At 36.1% G+C, this 25034-nt stretch overlaps 2 long non-coding RNA genes across 2 annotated transcripts; one reads left to right on the plus strand and one right to left on the minus strand.

Annotated features, from left to right (window-relative positions):
* The first annotated feature begins 242 nt into the window (after positions 1-242).
* On the plus strand, positions 243-1080 carry LOC142236351 (uncharacterized). The gene is made up of 2 exons (XR_012721998.1): positions 243-651; positions 711-1080. It is a non-coding gene; the product is annotated as an uncharacterized LOC142236351 (long non-coding RNA).
* On the minus strand, positions 673-1307 carry LOC142236350 (uncharacterized). The gene is made up of 2 exons (XR_012721997.1): positions 1100-1307; positions 673-1044 (listed from the first exon to the last, which is right to left on the minus strand). It is a non-coding gene; the product is annotated as an uncharacterized LOC142236350 (long non-coding RNA).
* Positions 1308-25034: the final 23727 nt, after the last annotated feature.

The following is a 25034-nucleotide window of genomic DNA, read 5'->3' on the forward strand; positions in this document are numbered from 1 at the left end:
AAGAAAAAAATATTTGCGAATTTAAAAAGAGGTTTTTATACATGTGAATTTTTTCAAAAATTACAACTAAAATGTTGAAAGTTTTTATTAAATCTATTGTAGTACATGTCAAATAAAATATTTCTGGAAGTCAAATCTTAGAATTGCAAAAAAACAACAGATGGGAAATTTTTAAAATTCAAAAGTTGCCTGTGGGCAACTTTGGGCAATTGTGGTAGTAAAATTACATATTTTTGAACATAAGACCTGGGGGGTTACTCTGTATTGCGATACGAAAGCAAATGCGATGCGATAGTTAAATGCGTTAAGAGTACAATTCGGTACTCTGTATCACTTGCGCAAACGCTTTCGCAAAGTAAACTGAAAATATGGTAACGCTTTAGCAAAATAAAGCGAAAATATGACAACGCTGGCTGCACAATGTAAACAATAACGAAAATGATAAAAAGAAATGTCAAAAAATTGTAAATAAAAACATTTTAAACAATCTTCCGTTCGGTGCGTGTTCTTTTAAAACTTGCTAATCGTTTATAACAAAAAAGTAATAATTATGGATTCGATAGCGTTATGGTTTGAAGAAAATTAACATGAACGAATTACAAGAAGAATTTTGCGAGATCGGTCAAATATACTCTCCCTAAGTGACCACGGGTAAGAAAATGGAAACTCAAATTATGTGACAAACGTTTTCGAATATTTCATTTTTATAGATTTCGTCTTAATAAAGATGCGTTTATGTATGTATTAAACGCTATTAAAGACGACCTCGTCGTTCCAAATAAATCCACAGCCATTCCAACTCCAATAAAAGTGGCCGCTGCTTTGAAATTGCTTGGACAAGGTGGTTATCTACAAATCGGCCAAGACCATCTTTTAGGACTATCAGAGCAATCTATGTCGCGCTGCTTAAAAGAAGTTTGCGAGGTGATTGAACGAATACTTTGTCCCAAGCACATACAATTTGAGGTAACTGCGGAAGAGACCATAAAGTCTACCAAAGTTTGGAACTGACGTTGCTGTGTCTGTAACTTTTTTGGTTTTTCCCTAAAACAATAAACAATTTAGATACAAATATAAAAATTTAATTGTGCTTACTTACATATTTGTTACTTTGCGATTGCTATTTTGTTTGCGCACGATTTTTGCGATCAACGAACGAGTTTGACATACGCTTTCGCATTATAGAGTGCGGTGATGCCAGATTTGCGAAAACTAGATGCGCAAGGTAGATACGAAAACGAATTACTGAGTACCAATTACTCGATTCGCGACAATTTTTCTTACGCATCGCAATACAGAGTAACCCCCCTGGAGAAAAAAGGTTTGAAAAACAATGATTTTGAAAAAATTTTGAACTTCAATTGGGATGTCCCAGTGACGAGAAATGCGGCGATGATGTGGAAAACATATCTTCAGTGCAGTGGGGAATTTGGAAGGAATCGTAAAAAGGGAGGAAGCCACTTCTTGGCAACATACTAGTGGAATAGCACGAATATTGACGCTTTATAATACTTTGGTTTTTTACACCGCCAGTTACATTGACATGGGTTAAAAAACAAAAACAAAAAAAAAATTTTTCGTGAGTCACGCGTGATTCACGCGAAGTCGTGAATGAAATTTAAACGAAATCTCGTGCATGAAATTTAAACGAAACCTCGTGAATGTGCGTGAACGGGATTAAAGAAAAATGTGTGGCGCGTGAGCGTGAGTAAAAATCAAATTGTGTTCGTGATTGTGAGTGAGTAAACTTTCTCCGAAATCACGCTCCCGATAAAAATTTACTTTCACGATCCAACCCACGCTCACGATCCAACTCACGCTCAAGATAAAATTCACGTTAACAATAAAATTCATATTCACGATAAAATTCGCACTCACGGTAAAACAGACACAAAAAGTCACAATCACGAACAAATTCACGTTCACGATTAAATTCAAGCTCACCGATTTTAATCACCCTTACATATTTAATCACGCTTAAGATTTCAATAGCGTGAGTCACGAGAAATTTCGTTAATTATCAGAATTTTATTGAACCACGAAAATTGTCGTGTTCCGAAAATATTCGTGACTTACGAGATTTGTCGTGAATTACGAAAATTGTCGTGAATCGTGCGAAAGCGTGAGACATAAACATTGTTCATGTGTGAGCGTGTGCGAGTATGACTTTTCATTTCGTGACCGTGAATTCCTACCCACATGGCATGCGTGAGTACAAATATTTCTTCGTGAATGTGTTTGAGCGTGATTGAAATTCCACTCACGCGCGCATCTAAGTATATATTTACTGTAAAATAACAAAAAACTTAACAAAAATCCAATAAAACGTAATACGTCTATCATTACAAAACAAAATAGTTTGTAGTCACGATTGCCCAAAGTTGCCCACAGGCAACGTTCTCTACCGCCTAAGCGAATGGGCGTGGCGAACCGAAATTTTGGCTAGACGCTTCTTAAATGACTTCAACATGATTAAAAGTAAAAAAATATTTTTAGCGATACCTATCAAAATTCGGGGTCGAAAGGGTTAAAATACGAATGAAAATTTAGCTTAGCATAGAAGACGCATTTCTCCAATATAAAGTTTGTTTTTCTTGTCCAAAAGTCGATAAACTTTTCAATGAAGTCGTATTGTCCTTATAATTAAGCGATTTCACTTAAAAATGGGTATCATAACATGAAAGAAAAAATTTGTGGGCTAAGGTCAACTTGATTTTAATAATTCAGAAAAATTCTTTAAATTTCATGAAATTGTCTTTAAATTTGTTGCCTTTTTGCATCTTGACTACAAAGAAGAAAACCGTTCAAATATAGGACATGTTTTTCAACACTTTATTTTAAAGACGTTTTTTACTTGAAATTATCATAATTTCTACTGGAAATCGAGTCTTAATTTGCAAAATAAAGTTGTCGTTAACTCCTTTTTAAAGGACTTTGATAGCATAACATATGAAGAAAAAAATCAAAATTTGCTTCCTAAAAGCAAGTACACAAAACCCAAATTTAAAAGAGAATCGTGTCTTAAAAGTATCCTTACTTGTATTCTCCGCTATTTTGGCTTGGAATCAATACCAAAATTGTTAAAGTAAAGACAAAATCTTTGGAAAAGCGCATGCTTTTTTTCAGTGCGGGCAACAACGCCTTTTGAACGATCATGATGACTCTTTATACCAATAATTAATTCTGATGAGGGATTGTATGAGATAATATTTTGAGCACTCGCCTCCAGGTTTTGGGTTTTGAAATTTTAATCTTATTGTAACTCGCAAACTATAATAACAGAAATTGCATATTATTCCAATTTTTAAATTATGATTTTTTCCTTTAATGTTTTCAAAAAACTTGCCAAATACTGTATTGGGGATTTTTAGGGATAAAAGCGTCCTATTTTGGGGACAAGAGCCCGAAAAATACTGGCAACACTGCTAAGCATTGTTGTCGCCTGCACGCAGAGAAGAAACATGAATGCCACAATCATATTCGAAGAGCAAAATAATATGATTGGAGCTATTTTTGCGGCAACCATGTAACATTTTCACCTGCAACCATGTTGGCTTAGTGAACATGGTTCTAAGAAAAATAAAATGGTCCTCATTTAAAATATTATTATATTGATAAAAAGAATTTTGTTTCCATTAAAATGCAATGGTCACGATCTAAAATGTTATGGTATTCGTTAAAAATGTTTTTCTTCCACTTAAAAGAACATGGTCACAACCTAAAATGTTTTGATCTTTATGAAAAAACCTTTTTCGTCGTCGAAAAAAGGACGCCACTTGAGAAAAGAAAACACAAAATTAACTTTATTTATTTGTTTTGATTTATTTAGAAACTAATTCATTGTTTATTTGTATTTATAATGCCGTTCAAGCAAACATCATATATTTTTACACACTCTATTTTATTTCAATTTCAACAACAATAAATAATTATTCCATATTTACTTCGTGCCCATCAAATGTACCAATGCAGACATCATGTAACTGCAAATAAAAATAAATTATACCATATATCAAAATGCAGAACAAAAAACATGTACATTTTTCAATTACACTTCCCTTTTTATACCCTCCACCATAGGATGGGGGTATATTAACTTTGTCATTCCGTTTGTAACACATCGAAATATTGCTCTAAGACCCCATAAAGTATATATATTCTGGTCGTGGTGAAATTCTGAGTCGATCTAAGCATGTCCGTCCGTCCGTCTGTTGAAATCACGCTAACTTCCGAACGAAACAAGCTATCGACTTGAAACTTAGCACAAGTAGTTGTTATTGATGTAGGTCGGATGGTATTGAAAATGGGCCATATCGGTTCACTTTTACGTATAGCCCCCATATAAAGGGACCCTCAGATTTGGATTGTGGAGCCTCTAACAGAAGCATATTTCATCCGATCCGGCTGAAATTTGGTACATGGTGTTGGTATATAGTCTCTAACAACCATGCAAAAATTGGTCCACAGCGGTCCATAATTATATATAGCCCCCATATAAACCGATCCCCAGATTTGGCTTGCGGAGCCTCAAAGATCCCCAGATTTGGCTTGTGGAGCCTCTAACAGAAGCAAATTTCATCCAATCCGGCTGAAATTTTGTACATGGTGTTGGTATATGGCCTCTAACAGCCATGCAAACATTGGTTCACATCGGTCCATAATTATATATAGCCCCCATATAAACCGATCCTCAGATTTGGCTTACGGAGCCTCAAAGAGAAGCAAATTTCATCCAATCCGGTTGTAATTTGGAACATGGTGTTAGTATATGATCTTTAACAACCGTGCCAGAATTGGTCCATATCGGTCCATAATTATATATAGCCTCCATATAAAACGTTCTCCAGATTTGACCTCCGGAGCCTCTTGGAAGAGCAAAATTCATCCGATCCGGATCAAATTTGGAACGTGGTGTTAGTATATGGCCGCTAACAACCATACCAAAATTGGTCCATATCGGTCTGTAGTTATACATAGCCGATCTCCAATCACACAAAAATTGGTCCATATCAGTTCATAATCATGGTTGCCCCTCGAGCCAAAAATAATCTACCAAAATTTTATTTCTATAGAAAATTTTGTCAAAATTTTATTTCTATAGAAAATTTTGTTAAAATTTTATTCGGTTCATAATCATATTTTCATCATTGTCAAAATTTTATTTCTATAGAAAATTTTGTCAAACTTTTATTTCTATAGAAAATTTTGTTCAAATTTTATTCGGTTCATAATCATGGTTGCCACTCGAGCCAAAAATAATCTACCAAGATTGTATTTCTATAAAAATTTTGTCAAAATTTTATTTCTATAGAAAATTTTCATAAAATTTTATTTCTGTAGAAATTTTTGTCAAAATTTTATTTCTCTAGAAAATTTTGTCAAAATTTTATTTCTAAAGAAAATTTTGTCAAAATTTTATTTCTATAGAAAATTTTGTTCCAATTTTATTCGGTTCATAATCATGGTTGCCTGCCACTCGAGCCAAAAATAATCTACCAAGATTTTATTTCTATAAAAATTTTGTCAAAATTTTATTTCTATAGAAAATTTTGTTAAAATTTTATTCGGTTCATAATCAAATTTTCTTCATTGTCAAAATTTTATTTCTATAGAAAATTTTGTTCCAAGTTTATTCGGTTCATAATCATGGTTGCCTGCCACTCGAGCCAAAAATAATCTACCAAGATTTTATTTCTATAAAAATTTTGTCAAAATTTTATTTCTATAGAAAATTTTGTTAAAATTTTATTTCTGTAGAAAATTTCGTCAAAATTTTATGTCTATTTTGTCAAACTGAATGACATACGTATTTGATTTAATTTATACCACGTCTGGACTTACATACAATTTAGAAGATGGTGTTAGGAGGTTTTAAGATACCTTGTCATCGGCAAGCGTTACCGCAGCTTAAGTAATTCGATTGTGGGTGGCAGTGTTTAGAAGAAGTTTCTACGCAACCCATGGTGGAGGGTACATAAGCTTCGGCCTGGGCGAACTTAGGGCCGTATATACTTGTTTTATTTTTATACCCTGCGCCACACTGTTAGTGCATATGTTTGTAATACCCAGAAGGAGACGAGATAGACACATGGTGTCTTTGGCAATAACGCTCAGGGTGGCTCCCTGAGTCGGTATAACCATGTCCGTCTGTCCGTCCGTCTGTCTGTGAACACATTTTTGTGATCAAAGTCTAGGTTCAAATTTGGCACATGTTCCTAATTTGGGTCAGAATAGAACCCTATTGACTTTGGAATAAATCGGTTCAGATTTAGATATAGCTCCCATATATATCTTTCGCCCGATATGCACTAATATGGACCCAGCAGCCAGAGTTTTATACCGATTTGCTTGACATTTTGTACAAACATAACACTTAGTCGTATAGTCAAGTTTGCAAAATTTTATTGAAATCGGTTCAGATTTAGATATAGCTCCCATATATATCTTTCACCCGATATTGACTTATGGCCCCAGAAGCCAGATTTTTGGCCGAATTTGGTTGAAATTTTGTACTAGGAGTACAATTTGTAGTATAGTCAAGTGTGCAAAATTTGATTGAAATCAGTTCAGATTTAGATATAGCTCCCATATATATATCGTTCGTCTGATTTACACTCAAATGACAAAAGTGACCAATCTTTTAAACCAATTTACTTCAAATTTTGCACAGGAAGTAGAATTAACATTCCAACTGTCTGTACCAAATTTGGTTGCAAATACCAACGTTTTCCTTGTAAATTCGCCTAAAAATTTTTTTATAGATTTATTGGTATAATTAAAAACCCTACACCCCAAATTATTTTTTAACGAATTTGGCTATATTACCACACTAATTGAACGATCTCCTATTCTATTTCTTCTAATGTAAATCTTAACTTTGTGCTATTCCACGGAAGTATCATAGAATATGAAATTTACACAAAAATCATTCAAGCCACAAACAACTATTTATACCCTTCACCACTACTGTGGTGCAGGGTATAATAAGTTAGTGCATAGTGGTCATAGACCCATCTTTTAGTATACCGATCGGCTTAGAATTAAATTCTGAGTCGATTTAGCGATGTCCGTCTGTCTGTCTGTCCGTCCGTCTGTCTGTATATGTAATTTTGTGCACAAAGTACAACTCGCAATTTAAGTCCGATCATCCTCAAATTTGGCATAGGACCGTTTCTTGGGACAGAGACAATCACTATTGGTTTTGGAAAAAATCGGTTCAGATTTAGATATAGCTGCCATATATATTTATCCCCGATTTGGTCATAGTTAGCGTGTTTATCAACCGATTTTCTTGAAATACCGTACATCCAAATATTTTATGTGTCTCGAAAATCTTGCACAATATCAGCCAAATCGGTTCAGATTTAGATATAGCTCCCATATATATCTTTTGTCCGATTTAGACTCATATGACCACAGAGGCCAAAGTTTACTACCGATCTTCGTGAAATTTTGCACAGAGGGTAGTATTGACATTCTACCAATCTGCTTGGTAAATTTGATTGAAATCGGTTCAGATTTAGATATAGCTCCCATATATATCTTTTGTCCGATTTAGACTCATATGACCACAGAGGCCAAAGTTTACTACCGATCTTCGTGAAATTTTGCACAGAGGGTAGTATTGACATTCTACCAATCTGCTTGGTAAATTTGATTGAAATCGGTTCAAATTTAGATATAGCTCCCATATATATCTTCCGTCCGATTTGCACTCATATGACCAGGGGGGGCCAAAGTTATACTCCCATTTACGTGAAATTCCGCATAGATAGCAGAATTATTATTCTAACTATACATGTCAAATTTAGTCAAAATCGGTTCAGATTATATATAGCTCCCATATATACGTACACCAGAGTTGGGGAAATATGGTAGACTGTTACACATTTTAGACCCATTTTCAATGGAAGTTTCCTACAATTAACTGGATAGCGTTAGCCGATTTAATTTTTAATTCTAGATATTTTGTCGAAGTAAAAAATTGTCTCCTTTATACAGCTTCCAGCAAATGTGAAGTAGTTGAGATGGTAACACAAATTTTGGCCTACATAGGGGTGAAGGGTATAATATAGTCGGCCCCGCCCGACTTTAGACTTTACTTAATTGTTTTAAATCCATATGATATTTTATATATGTATAAACGGGCGGTGTTAAGCTTACGTTTCACAAGAGAAACCCAAAAATAAAAGTACAAAAATAATATAAGCTTACGAAATTATTTGCAAAATCTAAAATCTAATTGCTTGAAAGAAAATTGCATCACAAAATAAATGGCAAAGTTAGTACCGCCTTTAATGCAGAAAGAAACTTACATTCAGGGAATCCATGGCTTACAAACTTTCCTTGCACCCACTAACTGTCCCACCATTTAATTTCTTGTTGATATGAATAATAGAATAAATAGAAATAAAATGTTAATATTGTTTGATTTTATTCTTAATTAGTGAAATTCATGTTTATTGCCTAATTTATAAACCAAGTGTATAGATTTTATAGAAGTCTAGCAAATTTTGCCCAGATCGGAAAATGTGGATCTACAAGGTGGTGCAGGGTATAATATAGTCGGTCCCGCCCTACTTTAGACTTTCCTTACTTGTTTATTTTTTGAAATTGTGCTGTTTATAGTATACCTCATGTATAATACATTCTTATTCAAGGTGTTTCATACATGTTTATCAACTCAATTTGTCGGGTATGCAATGTATGGACCGTTTGCACACAAATTTAACAAATGAGGATTATTTTATACCGAAAAACTTCGGTATATTAAAGTAAAAATTCCCGGGATTCGGGATTAATCCCGTCCCGAAAATCCCGCTTGACAGCCCTAATTTACATCAAAACAAGTAAGGAAAGTCTAAAGTCTGGCGGGGCCGACTATATTATACCCTGCACCACATTGTAGATCTAAATTTTCGATACCATATCACATCCGTCAAATGTGTTGGGTGCTATATATAAAGGTTTGTCCCAAATACATACATTTAAATATCACGCGATCTGGACAGAATTTGATAGACTTCTACAAAATCTATAGACTCAAATGTTAAGTCGGCTAACGCACTAGGGTGGAACACAATGTTAGTAAAAAACCAGTAAGGAAAGTCTAAAGTCGGGCGGGGCCGACTATATTATACCCTGCACCACTTTGTAGATCTAAATTTTCGATACCATATCACATCCGTCAAATGTGTTGGGGGCTATATATAAAGGTTTGTCCCAAATACATACATTTAAATATCACTCGATCTGGAAGAATTTGATAGACTTCTACAAAATCTATAGGCTCAAAATTTAAGTCGGCTAATGCACTAGGGTGGAACACAATGTTAGTAAAAAACCAGTAAGGAAAGTCTAAAGTCGGGCGGGGCCGACTATATTATACCCTGCACCACTTTGTAGATCTAAATTTTCGATACCATATCACATCCGTCAAATGTGTTGGGGGCTATATATAAAGGTTTGTCCCAAATACATACATTTAAATATCACTCGATCTGGAAGAATTTGATAGACTTCTACAAAATCTATAGGCTCAAAATTTAAGTCGGCTAATGCACTAGGGTGGAACACAATGTTAGTAAAAAACCAGTAAGGAAAGTCTAAAGTCGGGCGGGGCCGACTATATTATACCCTGCACCACTTTGTAGATCTAAATTTTCGATACCATATCACATCCGTCAAATGTGTTGGGGGCTATATATAAAGGTTTGTCCCAAATACATACATTTAAATATCACTCGATCTGGAAGAATTTGATAGACTTCTACAAAATCTATAGGCTCAAAATTTAAGTCGGCTAATGCACTAGGGTGGAACACAATGTTAGTAAAAAACCAGTAAGGAAAGTCTAAAGTCGGGCGGGGCCGACTATATTATACCCTGCACCACTTTGTAGATCTAAATTTTCGATACCATATCACATCCGTCAAATGTGTTGGGGGCTATATATAAAGGTTTGTCCCAAATACATACATTTAAATATCACTCGATCTGGAAGAATTTGATAGACTTCTACAAAATCTATAGGCTCAAAATTTAAGTCGGCTAATGCACTAGGGTGGAACACAATGTTAGTAAAAAACCGGTAAGGAAAGTCTAAAGTCGGGCGGGGCCGACTATATTATACCCTGCACCACTTTGTAGATCTAAATTTTCGATACCATATTACATCCGTCAAATGTGTTGGGGGCTATACATAAAGGTTTGTCCCAAATACATACATTTAAATATCACTCGATCTGGAAGAATTTGATAGACTTCTACAAAATCTATAGACTCAAAATTTAAGTCGGCTAATGCACTAGGGTAGAACACAATGTTAGTAAAAAAATATGGGAAACGTTTAAATCTGAAGCAATTTTAAGGAAACTTCGAAAAAGTTTATTTATGATTTATCGCTCGATATATATGTATTAGAAGTTTAGGAAAATTAGAGTCATTTTTACAACTTTTCGACTAAGCAGTGGCGATTTTACAAGGAAAATGTTGGTATTTTGACCATTTTTGTCGAAATCAGAAAAACATATATATGGGAGCTATATCTAAATCTGAATCGATTTCAACCTAATTTGGCACGCATAGCAACAATGCTAATTCTACTCCCTGTGCAAAATTTCAACTAAATCGGAGCAAAAAAATTACCCTCTGTGGTCATATGAGTGTAAATCGGGCGAAAGCTATATATGGGAGATATATCTAAATCTGAACCGATTTCAACCAAATTTGGCACGCATAGCTACAATGCTAATTCTACTGCCTGTGCAAAATTTCAATTAAATCGGAGTAAAAGATTGGCCACTGTGGTCATATGAGTGTAAATCGGGCGAAAGCTATATATGGGAGCTATATCTAAATCTGAACCAATTTCAACCAAATTTGGCACGCATAGCTACAATGCTAATTCTACTCCCTGTGCAAAATTTCAATTAAATCGGAGTAAAAGATTGGCCTCTGTGGTCATTTGAGTGTAAATCGGGCGAAAGCTATATATGGGAGCTATATCTAAATCTGAACCGATTTCAACCAAATTTGACACGCATAGCTATAATGCTAATTCTACTCCCTGTGCAAAATTTCAACTAAATCGGAGCAAAAAATTGGCCTCTGTGGTCATTTGAGTGTAAATCGGGCGAAAGCTATATATGGGAGCTATATCTAAATCTGAACCGATTTGGCTGATATTCTGCAAGTTTTTCGAGACTCATAAAATATTCGGATGTACGGAATTTGAGGAAGATCGGTTGATATACACGCCAATTATGACCAGATCGGTGAAAAATATATATGGCAGCTATATCTAAATCTGAACCGATTTTTTCCAAAATCAATAGGGATCGTCTTTGAGCCGAAACAGGACCCTATACCAAATTTTAGGACAATCGGACTAAAACTGCGAGCTGTACTTTGCACACAAAAATACATCAACAGACAGACAGACAGACAGACAGACAGACGGACAGACAGACGGACAGACAGACGGACAGACAGACGGACAGACAGACAGACGGACATCGCTAAATCAACTCAGAATTTAATTCTAAGCCGATCCGTATACTAAAAGGTTGGTCTATGATTACTCCTTCTTGGCGTTACATACAAATGCACAAACTTATTATACCCTGTACCACAGTAGTGGTGAAGGGTATAAATATGGGAAACGTTTAAATCTGAAGCAATTTTAAGGAAACTTCGAAAAAGTTTATTTATGATTTATCGCTCGATATATATGTATTAGAAGTTTAGGAAAATTAGAGTCATTTTTACAACTTTTCGACTAAGCAGTGGCGATTTTACAAGGAAAATGTTGGTATTTTGACCATTTTTGTCGAAATCAGAAAAACATATATATGGGAGCTATATCTAACTCTGAACCGATTTCAACCAAATTTGGCACGCATAGCTACAATGCTAATTCTACTCCCTGTGCAAAATTTCAACTAAATCGGAGTTAAAAATTGGCCTCTGTGGTCATATGAGTGTAAATCGGTCGAAAGCTTTATATGGGAGATATATCCAAATCTGAACCGATTTCAAGCAAATTTGGCACGCATAGTTACAACGCTAATTCTACTCCCTATGCAAAATTTCAACTAAATCGGAGCAAAAAATTGGCCTCTGTGGGCAAATGAGTGTAAATCGGGCGAAAGCTATATATGGGAGCTATATCTAAATCTGAACCGATTTTGCTGATATTTTGCAAGTTTTTCGAAACTCATAAAATATTCGGATGTACGGAATTTGAGGAAGATCGGTTGATATACACGCCCAATATGACCAGATCGGTGAAAAATATATATGGCAGCTATATCGAAATCTGAACCGATTTTTTCCAAAATCAATAGGGATCGTCTTTGAGCCGAAACAGGACCCTATACCAAATTTTAGGACAATCGGACTAAAACTGCGAGCTGTACTTTGCACACAAAAATACATCAACAGACAGACAGACAGACAGACGGACAGACAGACGGACAGACAGACAGACGGACATCGCTAAATCGACTCAGAATTTAATTCTAAGCCGATCCGTATACTAAAAGGTTGGTCTATGATTACTCCTTCTTGGCGTTACATACAAATGCACAAACTTATTATACCCTGTACCACAGTAGTGGTGAAGGGTATAAATATGGGAAACGTTTAAATCTGAAGCAATTTTAAGGAAACTTCGAAAAAGTTTATTTATGATTTATCGCTCGATATATATGTATTAGAAGTTTAGGAAAATTAGAGTCATTTTTACAACTTTTCGACTAAGCAGTGGCGATTTTACAAGGAAAATGTTGGTATTTTGACCATTTTTGTCGAAATCAGAAAAACATATATATGGGAGCTATATCTAACTCTGAACCGATTTCAACCAAATTTGGCACGCATAGCTACAATGCTAATTCTACTCCCTGTGCAAAATTTCAACTAAATCGGAGTTAAAAATTGGCCTCTGTGGTCATATGAGTGTAAATCGGTCGAAAGCTTTATATGGGAGATATATCCAAATCTGAACCGATTTCAAGCAAATTTGGCACGCATAGTTACAACGCTAATTCTACTCCCTATGCAAAATTTCAACTAAATCGGAGCAAAAAATTGGCCTCTGTGGGCAAATGAGTGTAAATCGGGCGAAAGCTATATATGGGAGCTATATCTAAATCTGAACCGATTTTGCTGATATTTTGCAAGTTTTTCGAAACTCATAAAATATTCGGATGTACGGAATTTGAGGAAGATCGGTTGATATACACGCCCAATATGACCAGATCGGTGAAAAATATATATGGCAGCTATATCGAAATCTGAACCGATTTTTTCCAAAATCAATAGGGATCGTCTTTGAGCCGAAACAGGACCCTATACCAAATTTTAGGACAATCGGACTAAAACTGCGAGCTGTACTTTGCACACAAAAATACATCAACAGACAGACAGACAGACAGACGGACAGACAGACGGACAGACAGACGGACAGACAGACAGACGGACATCGCTAAATCGACTCAGAATTTAATTCTAAGCCGATCCGTATACTAAAAGGTTGGTCTATGATTACTCCTTCTTGGCGTTACATACAAATGCACAAACTTATTATACCCTGTACCACAGTAGTGGTGAAGGGTATAAATATGGGAAACGTTTAAATCTGAAGCAATTTTAAGGAAACTTCGAAAAAGTTTATTTATGATTTATCGCTCGATATATATGTATTAGAAGTTTAGGAAAATTAGAGTCATTTTTACAACTTTTCGACTAAGCAGTGGCGATTTTACAAGGAAAATGTTGGTATTTTGACCATTTTTGTCGAAATCAGAAAAACATATATATGGGAGCTATATCTAACTCTGAACCGATTTCAACCAAATTTGGCACGCATAGCTACAATGCTAATTCTACTCCTTGTGCAAAATTTCAACTAAATCGGAGTTAAAAATTGGCCTCTGTGGTCATATGAGTGTAAATCGGTCGAAAGCTTTATATGGGAGATATATCCATATCTGAACCGATTTCAAGCAAATTTGGCACGCATAGTTACAACGCTAATTCTACTCCCTATGCAAAATTTCAACTAAATCGGAGCAAAAAATTGGCCTCTGTGGGCAAATGAGTGTAAATCGGGCGAAAGCTATATATGGGAGCTATATCTAAATCTGAACCGATTTTGCTGATATTTTGCAAGTTTTTCGAAACTCATAAAATATTCGGATGTACGGAATTTGAGGAAGATCGGTTGATATACACGCCCAATATGACCAGATCGGTGAAAAATATATATGGCAGCTATATCGAAATCTGAACCGATTTTTTCCAAAATCAATAGGGATCGTCTTTGAGCCGAAACAGGACCCTATACCAAATTTTAGGACAATCGGACTAAAACTGCGAGCTGTACTTTGCACACAAAAATACATCAACAGACAGACAGACAGACAGACAGACAGACGGACAGACAGACGGACAGACAGACGGACAGACAGACGGACAGACAGACAGACGGACATCGCTAAATCGACTCAGAATTTAATTCTAAGCCGATCCGTATACTAAAAGGTTGGTCTATGATTACTCCTTCTTGGCGTTACATACAAATGCACAAACTTATTATACCCTGTACCACAGTAGTGGTGAAGGGTATAAATATGGGAAACGTTTAAATCTGAAGCAATTTTAAGGAAACTTCGAAAAAGTTTATTTATGATTTATCGCTCGATATATATGTATTAGAAGTTTAGGAAAATTAGAGTCATTTTTACAACTTTTCGACTAAGCAGTGGCGATTTTACAAGGAAAATGTTGGTATTTTGACCATTTTTGTCGAAATCAGAAAAACATATATATGGGAGCTATATCTAACTCTGAACCGATTTCAACCAAATTTGGCACGCATAGCTACAATGCTAATTCTACTCCCTGTGCAAAATTTCAACTAAATCGGAGTTAAAAATTGGCCTCTGTGGTCATATGAGTGTAAATCGGTCGAAAGCTTTATATGGGAGATATATCCAAATCTGAACCGATTTCAAGCAAATTTGGCACGCATAGTTACAACGCTAATTCTACTCCCTATGCAAAATTTCAACTAAATCGGAGCAAAAAATTGGCCTCTGTGGGCAAATGAGTGTAAATCGGGCGAAAGCTATATATGGGAGCTATATCTAAATCTGAACCGATTTTGCTGATATTTTGCAAGTTTTTCGAAACTCATAAAATATTCGGATGTACGGAATTTGAGGAAGATCGGTTGATATACACGCCCAATATGACCAGATCGGTGAAAAATATATATGGCAGCTATATCGAAATCTGAACCGATTTTTTCCAAAATCAATAGGGATCGTCTTTGAGCCGAAACAGGACCCTATACCAAATTTTAGGACAATCGGACTAAAACTGCGAGCTGTACTTTGCACACAAAAATACATCAACAGACAGACAGACAGACAGACGGACAGACAGACGGACAGACAGACGGACAGACAGACAGACGGACATCGCTAAATCGACTCAGAATTTAATTCTAAGCCGATCCGTATACTAAAAGGTTGGTCTATGATTACTCCTTCTTGGCGTTACATACAAATGCACAAACTTATTATACCCTGTACCACAGTAGTGGTGAAGGGTATAAATATGGGAAACGTTTAAATCTGAAGCAATTTTAAGGAAACTTCGAAAAAGTTTATTTATGATTTATCGCTCGATATATATGTATTAGAAGTTTAGGAAAATTAGAGTCATTTTTACAACTTTTCGACTAAGCAGTGGCGATTTTACAAGGAAAATGTTGGTATTTTGACCATTTTTGTCGAAATCAGAAAAACATATATATGGGAGCTATATCTAACTCTGAACCGATTTCAACCAAATTTGGCACGCATAGCTACAATGCTAATTCTACTCCCTGTGCAAAATTTCAACTAAATCGGAGTTAAAAATTGGCCTCTGTGGTCATATGAGTGTAAATCGGTCGAAAGCTTTATATGGGAGATATATCCAAATCTGAACCGATTTCAAGCAAATTTGGCACGCATAGTTACAACGCTAATTCTACTCCCTATGCAAAATTTCAACTAAATCGGAGCAAAAAATTGGCCTCTGTGGGCAAATGAGTGTAAATCGGGCGAAAGCTATATATGGGAGCTATATCTAAATCTGAACCGATTTTGCTGATATTTTGCAAGTTTTTCGAAACTCATAAAATATTCGGATGTACGGAATTTGAGGAAGATCGGTTGATATACACGCCCAATATGACCAGATCGGTGAAAAATATATATGGCAGCTATATCGAAATCTGAACCGATTTTTTCCAAAATCAATAGGGATCGTCTTTGAGCCGAAACAGGACCCTATACCAAATTTTAGGACAATCGGACTAAAACTGCGAGCTGTACTTTGCACACAAAAATACATCAACAGACAGACAGACAGACAGACGGACAGACAGACGGACAGACAGACGGACAGACAGACAGACGGACATCGCTAAATCGACTCAGAATTTAATTCTAAGCCGATCCGTATACTAAAAGGTTGGTCTATGATTACTCCTTCTTGGCGTTACATACAAATGCACAAACTTATTATACCCTGTACCACAGTAGTGGTGAAGGGTATAAATATGGGAAACGTTTAAATCTGAAGCAATTTTAAGGAAACTTCGAAAAAGTTTATTTATGATTTATCGCTCGATATATATGTATTAGAAGTTTAGGAAAATTAGAGTCATTTTTACAACTTTTCGACTAAGCAGTGGCGATTTTACAAGGAAAATGTTGGTATTTTGACCATTTTTGTCGAAATCAGAAAAACATATATATGGGAGCTATATCTAACTCTGAACCGATTTCAACCAAATTAGGCACGCATAGCTACAATGCTAATTCTACTCCCTGTGCAAAATTTCAACTAAATCGGAGTTAAAAATTGGCCTCTGTGGTCATATGAGTGTAAATCGGTCGAAAGCTTTATATGGGAGATATATCCAAATCTGAACCGATTTCAAGCAAATTTGGCACGCATAGTTACAACGCTAATTCTACTCCCTATGCAAAATTTCAACTAAATCGGAGCAAAAAATTGGCCTCTGTGGGCAAATGAGTGTAAATCGGGCGAAAGCTATATATGGGAGCTATATCTAAATCTGAACCGATTTTGCTGATATTTTGCAAGTTTTTCGAAACTCATAAAATATTCGGATGTACGGAATTTGAGGAAGATCGGTTGATATACACGCCCAATATGACCAGATCGGTGAAAAATATATATGGCAGCTATATCGAAATCTGAACCGATTTTTTCCAAAATCAATAGGGATCGTCTTTGAGCCGAAACAGGACCCTATACCAAATTTTAGGACAATCGGACTAAAACTGCGAGCTGTACTTTGCACACAAAAATACATCAACAGACAGACAGACAGACAGACAGACGGACAGACAGACGGACAGACAGACGGACAGACAGACAGACGGACATCGCTAAATCGACTCAGAATTTAATTCTAAGCCGATCCGTATACTAAAAGGTTGGTCTATGATTACTCCTTCTTGGCGTTACATACAAATGCACAAACTTATTATACCCTGTACCACAGTAGTGGTGAAGGGTATAAATATGGGAAACGTTTAAATCTGAAGCAATTTTAAGGAAACTTCGAAAAAGTTTATTTATGATTTATCGCTCGATATATATGTATTAGAAGTTTAGGAAAATTAGAGTCATTTTTACAACTTTTCGACTAAGCAGTGGCGATTTTACAAGGAAAATGTTGGTATTTTGACCATTTTTGTCGAAATCAGAAAAACATATATATGGGAGCTATATCTAACTCTGAACCGATTTCAACCAAATTTGGCACGCATAGCTACAATGCTAATTCTACTCCCTGTGCAAAATTTCAACTAAATCGGAGTTAAAAATTGGCCTCTGTGGTCATATGAGTGTAAATCGGTCGAAAGCTTTATATGGGAGATATATCCAAATCTGAACCGATTTCAAGCAAATTTGGCACGCATAGTTACAACGCTAATTCTACTCCCTATGCAAAATTTCAACTAAATCGGAGCAAAAAATTGGCCTCTGTGGGCAAATGAGTGTAAATCGGGCGAAAGCTATATATGGGAGCTATATCTAAATCTGAACCGATTTTGCTGATATTTTGCAAGTTTTTCGAAACTCATAAAATATTCGGATGTACGGAATTTGAGGAAGATCGGTTGATATACACGCCCAATATGACCAGATCGGTGAAAAATATATATGGCAGCTATATCGAAATCTGAACCGATTTTTTCCAAAATCAATAGGGATCGTCTTTGAGCCGAAACAGGACCCTATACCAAATTTTAGGACAATCGGACTAAAACTGCGAGCTGTACTTTGCACACAAAAATACATCAACAGACAGACAGACAGACAGACGGACAGACAGACGGACAGACAGACGGACAGACAGACAGACGGACATCGCTAAATCGACTCAGAATTTAATTCTAAGCCGATCCGTATACTAAAAGGTTGGTCTATGATTACTCCTTCTTGGCGTTACATACAAATGCACAAACTTATTATACCCTGTACCACAGTAGTGGTGAAGGGTATAAATATGGGAAACGTTTAAATCTGAAGCAATTTTAAGGAAACTTCGAAAAAGTTTATTTATGATTTATCGCTCGATATATATGTATTAGAAGTTTAGGAAAATTAGAGTCATTTTTACAACTTTTCGACTAAGCAGTGGCGATTTTACAAGGAAAATGTTGGTATTTTGACCATTTTTGTCGAAATCAGAAAAACATATATATGGGAGCTATATCTAACTCTGAACCGATTTCAACCAAATTTGGCACGCATAGCTACAATGCTAATTCTACTCCTTGTGCAAAATTTCAACTAAATCGGAGTTAAAAATTGGCCTCTGTGGTCATATGAGTGTAAATCGGTCGAAAGCTTTATATGGGAGATATATCCATATCTGAACCGATTTCAAGCAAATTTGGCACGCATAGTTACAACGCTAATTCTACTCCCTATGCAAAATTTCAACTAAATCGGAGCAAAAAATTGGCCTCTGTGGGCAAATGAGTGTAAATCGGGCGAAAGCTATATATGGGAGCTATATCTAAATCTGAACCGATTTTGCTGATATTTTGCAAGTTTTTCGAAACTCATAAAATATTCGGATGTACGGAATTTGAGGAAGATCGGTTGATATACACGCCCAATATGACCAGATCGGTGAAAAATATATATGGCAGCTATATCGAAATCTGAACCGATTTTTTCCAAAATCAATAGGGATCGTCTTTGAGCCGAAACAGGACCCTATACCAAATTTTAGGACAATCGGACTAAAACTGCGAGCTGTACTTTGCACACAAAAATACATCAACAGACAGACAGACAGACAGACAGACAGACGGACAGACAGACGGACAGACAGACGGACAGACAGACAGACGGACATCGCTAAATCGACTCAGAATTTAATTCTAAGCCGATCCGTATACTAAAAGGTTGGTCTATGATTACTCCTTCTTGGCGTTACATACAAATGCACAAACTTATTATACCCTGTACCACAGTAGTGGTGAAGGGTATAAATATGGGAAACGTTTAAATCTGAAGCAATTTTAAGGAAACTTCGAAAAAGTTTATTTATGATTTATCGCTCGATATATATGTATTAGAAGTTTAGGAAAATTAGAGTCATTTTTACAACTTTTCGACTAAGCAGTGGCGATTTTACAAGGAAAATGTTGGTATTTTGACCATTTTTGTCGAAATCAGAAAAACATATATATGGGAGCTATATCTAACTCTGAACCGATTTCAACCAAATTTGGCACGCATAGCTACAATGCTAATTCTACTCCCTGTGCAAAATTTCAACTAAATCGGAGTTAAAAATTGGCCTCTGTGGTCATATGAGTGTAAATCGGTCGAAAGCTTTATATGGGAGATATATCCAAATCTGAACCGATTTCAAGCAAATTTGGCACGCATAGTTACAACGCTAATTCTACTCCCTATGCAAAATTTCAACTAAATCGGAGCAAAAAATTGGCCTCTGTGGGCAAATGAGTGTAAATCGGGCGAAAGCTATATATGGGAGCTATATCTAAATCTGAACCGATTTTGCTGATATTTTGCAAGTTTTTCGAAACTCATAAAATATTCGGATGTACGGAATTTGAGGAAGATCGGTTGATATACACGCCCAATATGACCAGATCGGTGAAAAATATATATGGCAGCTATATCGAAATCTGAACCGATTTTTTCCAAAATCAATAGGGATCGTCTTTGAGCCGAAACAGGACCCTATACCAAATTTTAGGACAATCGGACTAAAACTGCGAGCTGTACTTTGCACACAAAAATACATCAACAGACAGACAGACAGACAGACAGACGGACAGACAGACGGACAGACAGACGGACAGACAGACAGACGGACATCGCTAAATCGACTCAGAATTTAATTCTAAGCCGATCCGTATACTAAAAGGTTGGTCTATGATTACTCCTTCTTGGCGTTACATACAAATGCACAAACTTATTATACCCTGTACCACAGTAGTGGTGAAGGGTATAAATATGGGAAACGTTTAAATCTGAAGCAATTTTAAGGAAACTTCGAAAAAGTTTATTTATGATTTATCGCTCGATATATATGTATTAGAAGTTTAGGAAAATTAGAGTCATTTTTACAACTTTTCGACTAAGCAGTGGCGATTTTACAAGGAAAATGTTGGTATTTTGACCATTTTTGTCGAAATCAGAAAAACATATATATGGGAGCTATATCTAACTCTGAACCGATTTCAACCAAATTTGGCACGCATAGCTACAATGCTAATTCTACTCCCTGTGCAAAATTTCAACTAAATCGGAGTTAAAAATTGGCCTCTGTGGTCATATGAGTGTAAATCGGTCGAAAGCTTTATATGGGAGATATATCCAAATCTGAACCGATTTCAAGCAAATTTGGCACGCATAGTTACAACGCTAATTCTACTCCCTATGCAAAATTTCAACTAAATCGGAGCAAAAAATTGGCCTCTGTGGGCAAATGAGTGTAAATCGGGCGAAAGCTATATATGGGAGCTATATCTAAATCTGAACCGATTTTGCTGATATTTTGCAAGTTTTTCGAAACTCATAAAATATTCGGATGTACGGAATTTGAGGAAGATCGGTTGATATACACGCCCAATATGACCAGATCGGTGAAAAATATATATGGCAGCTATATCGAAATCTGAACCGATTTTTTCCAAAATCAATAGGGATCGTCTTTGAGCCGAAACAGGACCCTATACCAAATTTTAGGACAATCGGACTAAAACTGCGAGCTGTACTTTGCACACAAAAATACATCAACAGACAGACAGACAGACAGACGGACAGACAGACAGACGGACTGACAGACGGACAGACAGACAGACGGACATCGCTAAATCGACTCAGAATTTAATTCTAAGCCGATCCGTATACTAAAAGGTTGGTCTATGATTACTCCTTCTTGGCGTTACATACAAATGCACAAACTTATTATACCCTGTACCACAGTAGTGGTGAAGGGTATAAATATGGGAAACGTTTAAATCTGAAGCAATTTTAAGGAAACTTCGAAAAAGTTTATTTATGATTTATCGCTCGATATATATGTATTAGAAGTTTAGGAAAATTAGAGTCATTTTTACAACTTTTCGACTAAGCAGTGGCGATTTTACAAGGAAAATGTTGGTATTTTGACCATTTTTGTCGAAATCAGAAAAACATATATATGGGAGCTATATCTAACTCTGAACCGATTTCAACCAAATTTGGCACGCATAGCTACAATGCTAATTCTACTCCTTGTGCAAAATTTCAACTAAATCGGAGTTAAAAATTGGCCTCTGTGGTCATATGAGTGTAAATCGGTCGAAAGCTTTATATGGGAGATATATCCATATCTGAACCGATTTCAAGCAAATTTGGCACGCATAGTTACAACGCTAATTCTACTCCCTATGCAAAATTTCAACTAAATCGGAGCAAAAAATTGGCCTCTGTGGGCAAATGAGTGTAAATCGGGCGAAAGCTATATATGGGAGCTATATCTAAATCTGAACCGATTTTGCTGATATTTTGCAAGTTTTTCGAAACTCATAAAATATTCGGATGTACGGAATTTGAGGAAGATCGGTTGATATACACGCCCAATATGACCAGATCGGTGAAAAATATATATGGCAGCTATATCGAAATCTGAACCGATTTTTTCCAAAATCAATAGGGATCGTCTTTGAGCCGAAACAGGACCCTATACCAAATTTTAGGACAATCGGACTAAAACTGCGAGCTGTACTTTGCACACAAAAATACATCAACAGACAGACAGACAGACAGACGGACAGACAGACGGACAGACAGACGGACAGACAGACAGACGGACATCGCTAAATCGACTCAGAATTTAATTCTAAGCCGATCCGTATACTAAAAGGTTGGTCTATGATTACTCCTTCTTGGCGTTACATACAAATGCACAAACTTATTATACCCTGTACCACAGTAGTGGTGAAGGGTATAAATATGGGAAACGTTTAAATCTGAAGCAATTTTAAGGAAACTTCGAAAAAGTTTATTTATGATTTATCGCTCGATATATATGTATTAGAAGTTTAGGAAAATTAGAGTCATTTTTACAACTTTTCGACTAAGCAGTGGCGATTTTACAAGGAAAATGTTGGTATTTTGACCATTTTTGTCGAAATCAGAAAAACATATATATGGGAGCTATATCTAACTCTGAACCGATTTCAACCAAATTTGGCACGCATAGCTACAATGCTAATTCTACTCCTTGTGCAAAATTTCAACTAAATCGGAGTTAAAAATTGGCCTCTGTGGTCATATGAGTGTAAATCGGTCGAAAGCTTTATATGGGAGATATATCCATATCTGAACCGATTTCAAGCAAATTTGGCACGCATAGTTACAACGCTAATTCTACTCCCTATGCAAAATTTCAACTAAATCGGAGCAAAAAATTGGCCTCTGTGGGCAAATGAGTGTAAATCGGGCGAAAGCTATATATGGGAGCTATATCTAAATCTGAACCGATTTTGCTGATATTTTGCAAGTTTTTCGAAACTCATAAAATATTCGGATGTACGGAATTTGAGGAAGATCGGTTGATATACACGCCCAATATGACCAGATCGGTGAAAAATATATATGGCAGCTATATCGAAATCTGAACCGATTTTTTCCAAAATCAATAGGGATCGTCTTTGAGCCGAAACAGGACCCTATACCAAATTTTAGGACAATCGGACTAAAACTGCGAGCTGTACTTTGCACACAAAAATACATCAACAGACAGACAGACAGACAGACAGACAGACGGACAGACAGACGGACAGACAGACGGACAGACAGACAGACGGACATCGCTAAATCGACTCAGAATTTAATTCTAAGCCGATCCGTATACTAAAAGGTTGGTCTATGATTACTCCTTCTTGGCGTTACATACAAATGCACAAACTTATTATACCCTGTACCACAGTAGTGGTGAAGGGTATAAATATGGGAAACGTTTAAATCTGAAGCAATTTTAAGGAAACTTCGAAAAAGTTTATTTATGATTTATCGCTCGATATATATGTATTAGAAGTTTAGGAAAATTAGAGTCATTTTTACAACTTTTCGACTAAGCAGTGGCGATTTTACAAGGAAAATGTTGGTATTTTGACCATTTTTGTCGAAATCAGAAAAACATATATATGGGAGCTATATCTAACTCTGAACCGATTTCAACCAAATTTGGCACGCATAGCTACAATGCTAATTCTACTCCCTGTGCAAAATTTCAACTAAATCGGAGTTAAAAATTGGCCTCTGTGGTCATATGAGTGTAAATCGGTCGAAAGCTTTATATGGGAGATATATCCAAATCTGAACCGATTTCAAGCAAATTTGGCACGCATAGTTACAACGCTAATTCTACTCCCTATGCAAAATTTCAACTAAATCGGAGCAAAAAATTGGCCTCTGTGGGCAAATGAGTGTAAATCGGGCGAAAGCTATATATGGGAGCTATATCTAAATCTGAACCGATTTTGCTGATATTTTGCAAGTTTTTCGAAACTCATAAAATATTCGGATGTACGGAATTTGAGGAAGATCGGTTGATATACACGCCCAATATGACCAGATCGGTGAAAAATATATATGGCAGCTATATCGAAATCTGAACCGATTTTTTCCAAAATCAATAGGGATCGTCTTTGAGCCGAAACAGGACCCTATACCAAATTTTAGGACAATCGGACTAAAACTGCGAGCTGTACTTTGCACACAAAAATACATCAACAGACAGACAGACAGACAGACGGACAGACAGACGGACAGACAGACGGACAGACAGACAGACGGACATCGCTAAATCGACTCAGAATTTAATTCTAAGCCGATCCGTATACTAAAAGGTTGGTCTATGATTACTCCTTCTTGGCGTTACATACAAATGCACAAACTTATTATACCCTGTACCACAGTAGTGGTGAAGGGTATAAATATGGGAAACGTTTAAATCTGAAGCAATTTTAAGGAAACTTCGAAAAAGTTTATTTATGATTTATCGCTCGATATATATGTATTAGAAGTTTAGGAAAATTAGAGTCATTTTTACAACTTTTCGACTAAGCAGTGGCGATTTTACAAGGAAAATGTTGGTATTTTGACCATTTTTGTCGAAATCAGAAAAACATATATATGGGAGCTATATCTAACTCTGAACCGATTTCAACCAAATTTGGCACGCATAGCTACAATGCTAATTCTACTCCCTGTGCAAAATTTCAACTAAATCGGAGTTAAAAATTGGCCTCTGTGGTCATATGAGTGTAAATCGGTCGAAAGCTTTATATGGGAGATATATCCAAATCTGAACCGATTTCAAGCAAATTTGGCACGCATAGTTACAACGCTAATTCTACTCCCTATGCAAAATTTCAACTAAATCGGAGCAAAAAATT

Source organism: Haematobia irritans, chromosome 4 (genome assembly GCF_050003625.1).
Source record: "Haematobia irritans isolate KBUSLIRL chromosome 4, ASM5000362v1, whole genome shotgun sequence".
Taxonomy (NCBI): domain Eukaryota; kingdom Metazoa; phylum Arthropoda; class Insecta; order Diptera; family Muscidae; genus Haematobia; species Haematobia irritans.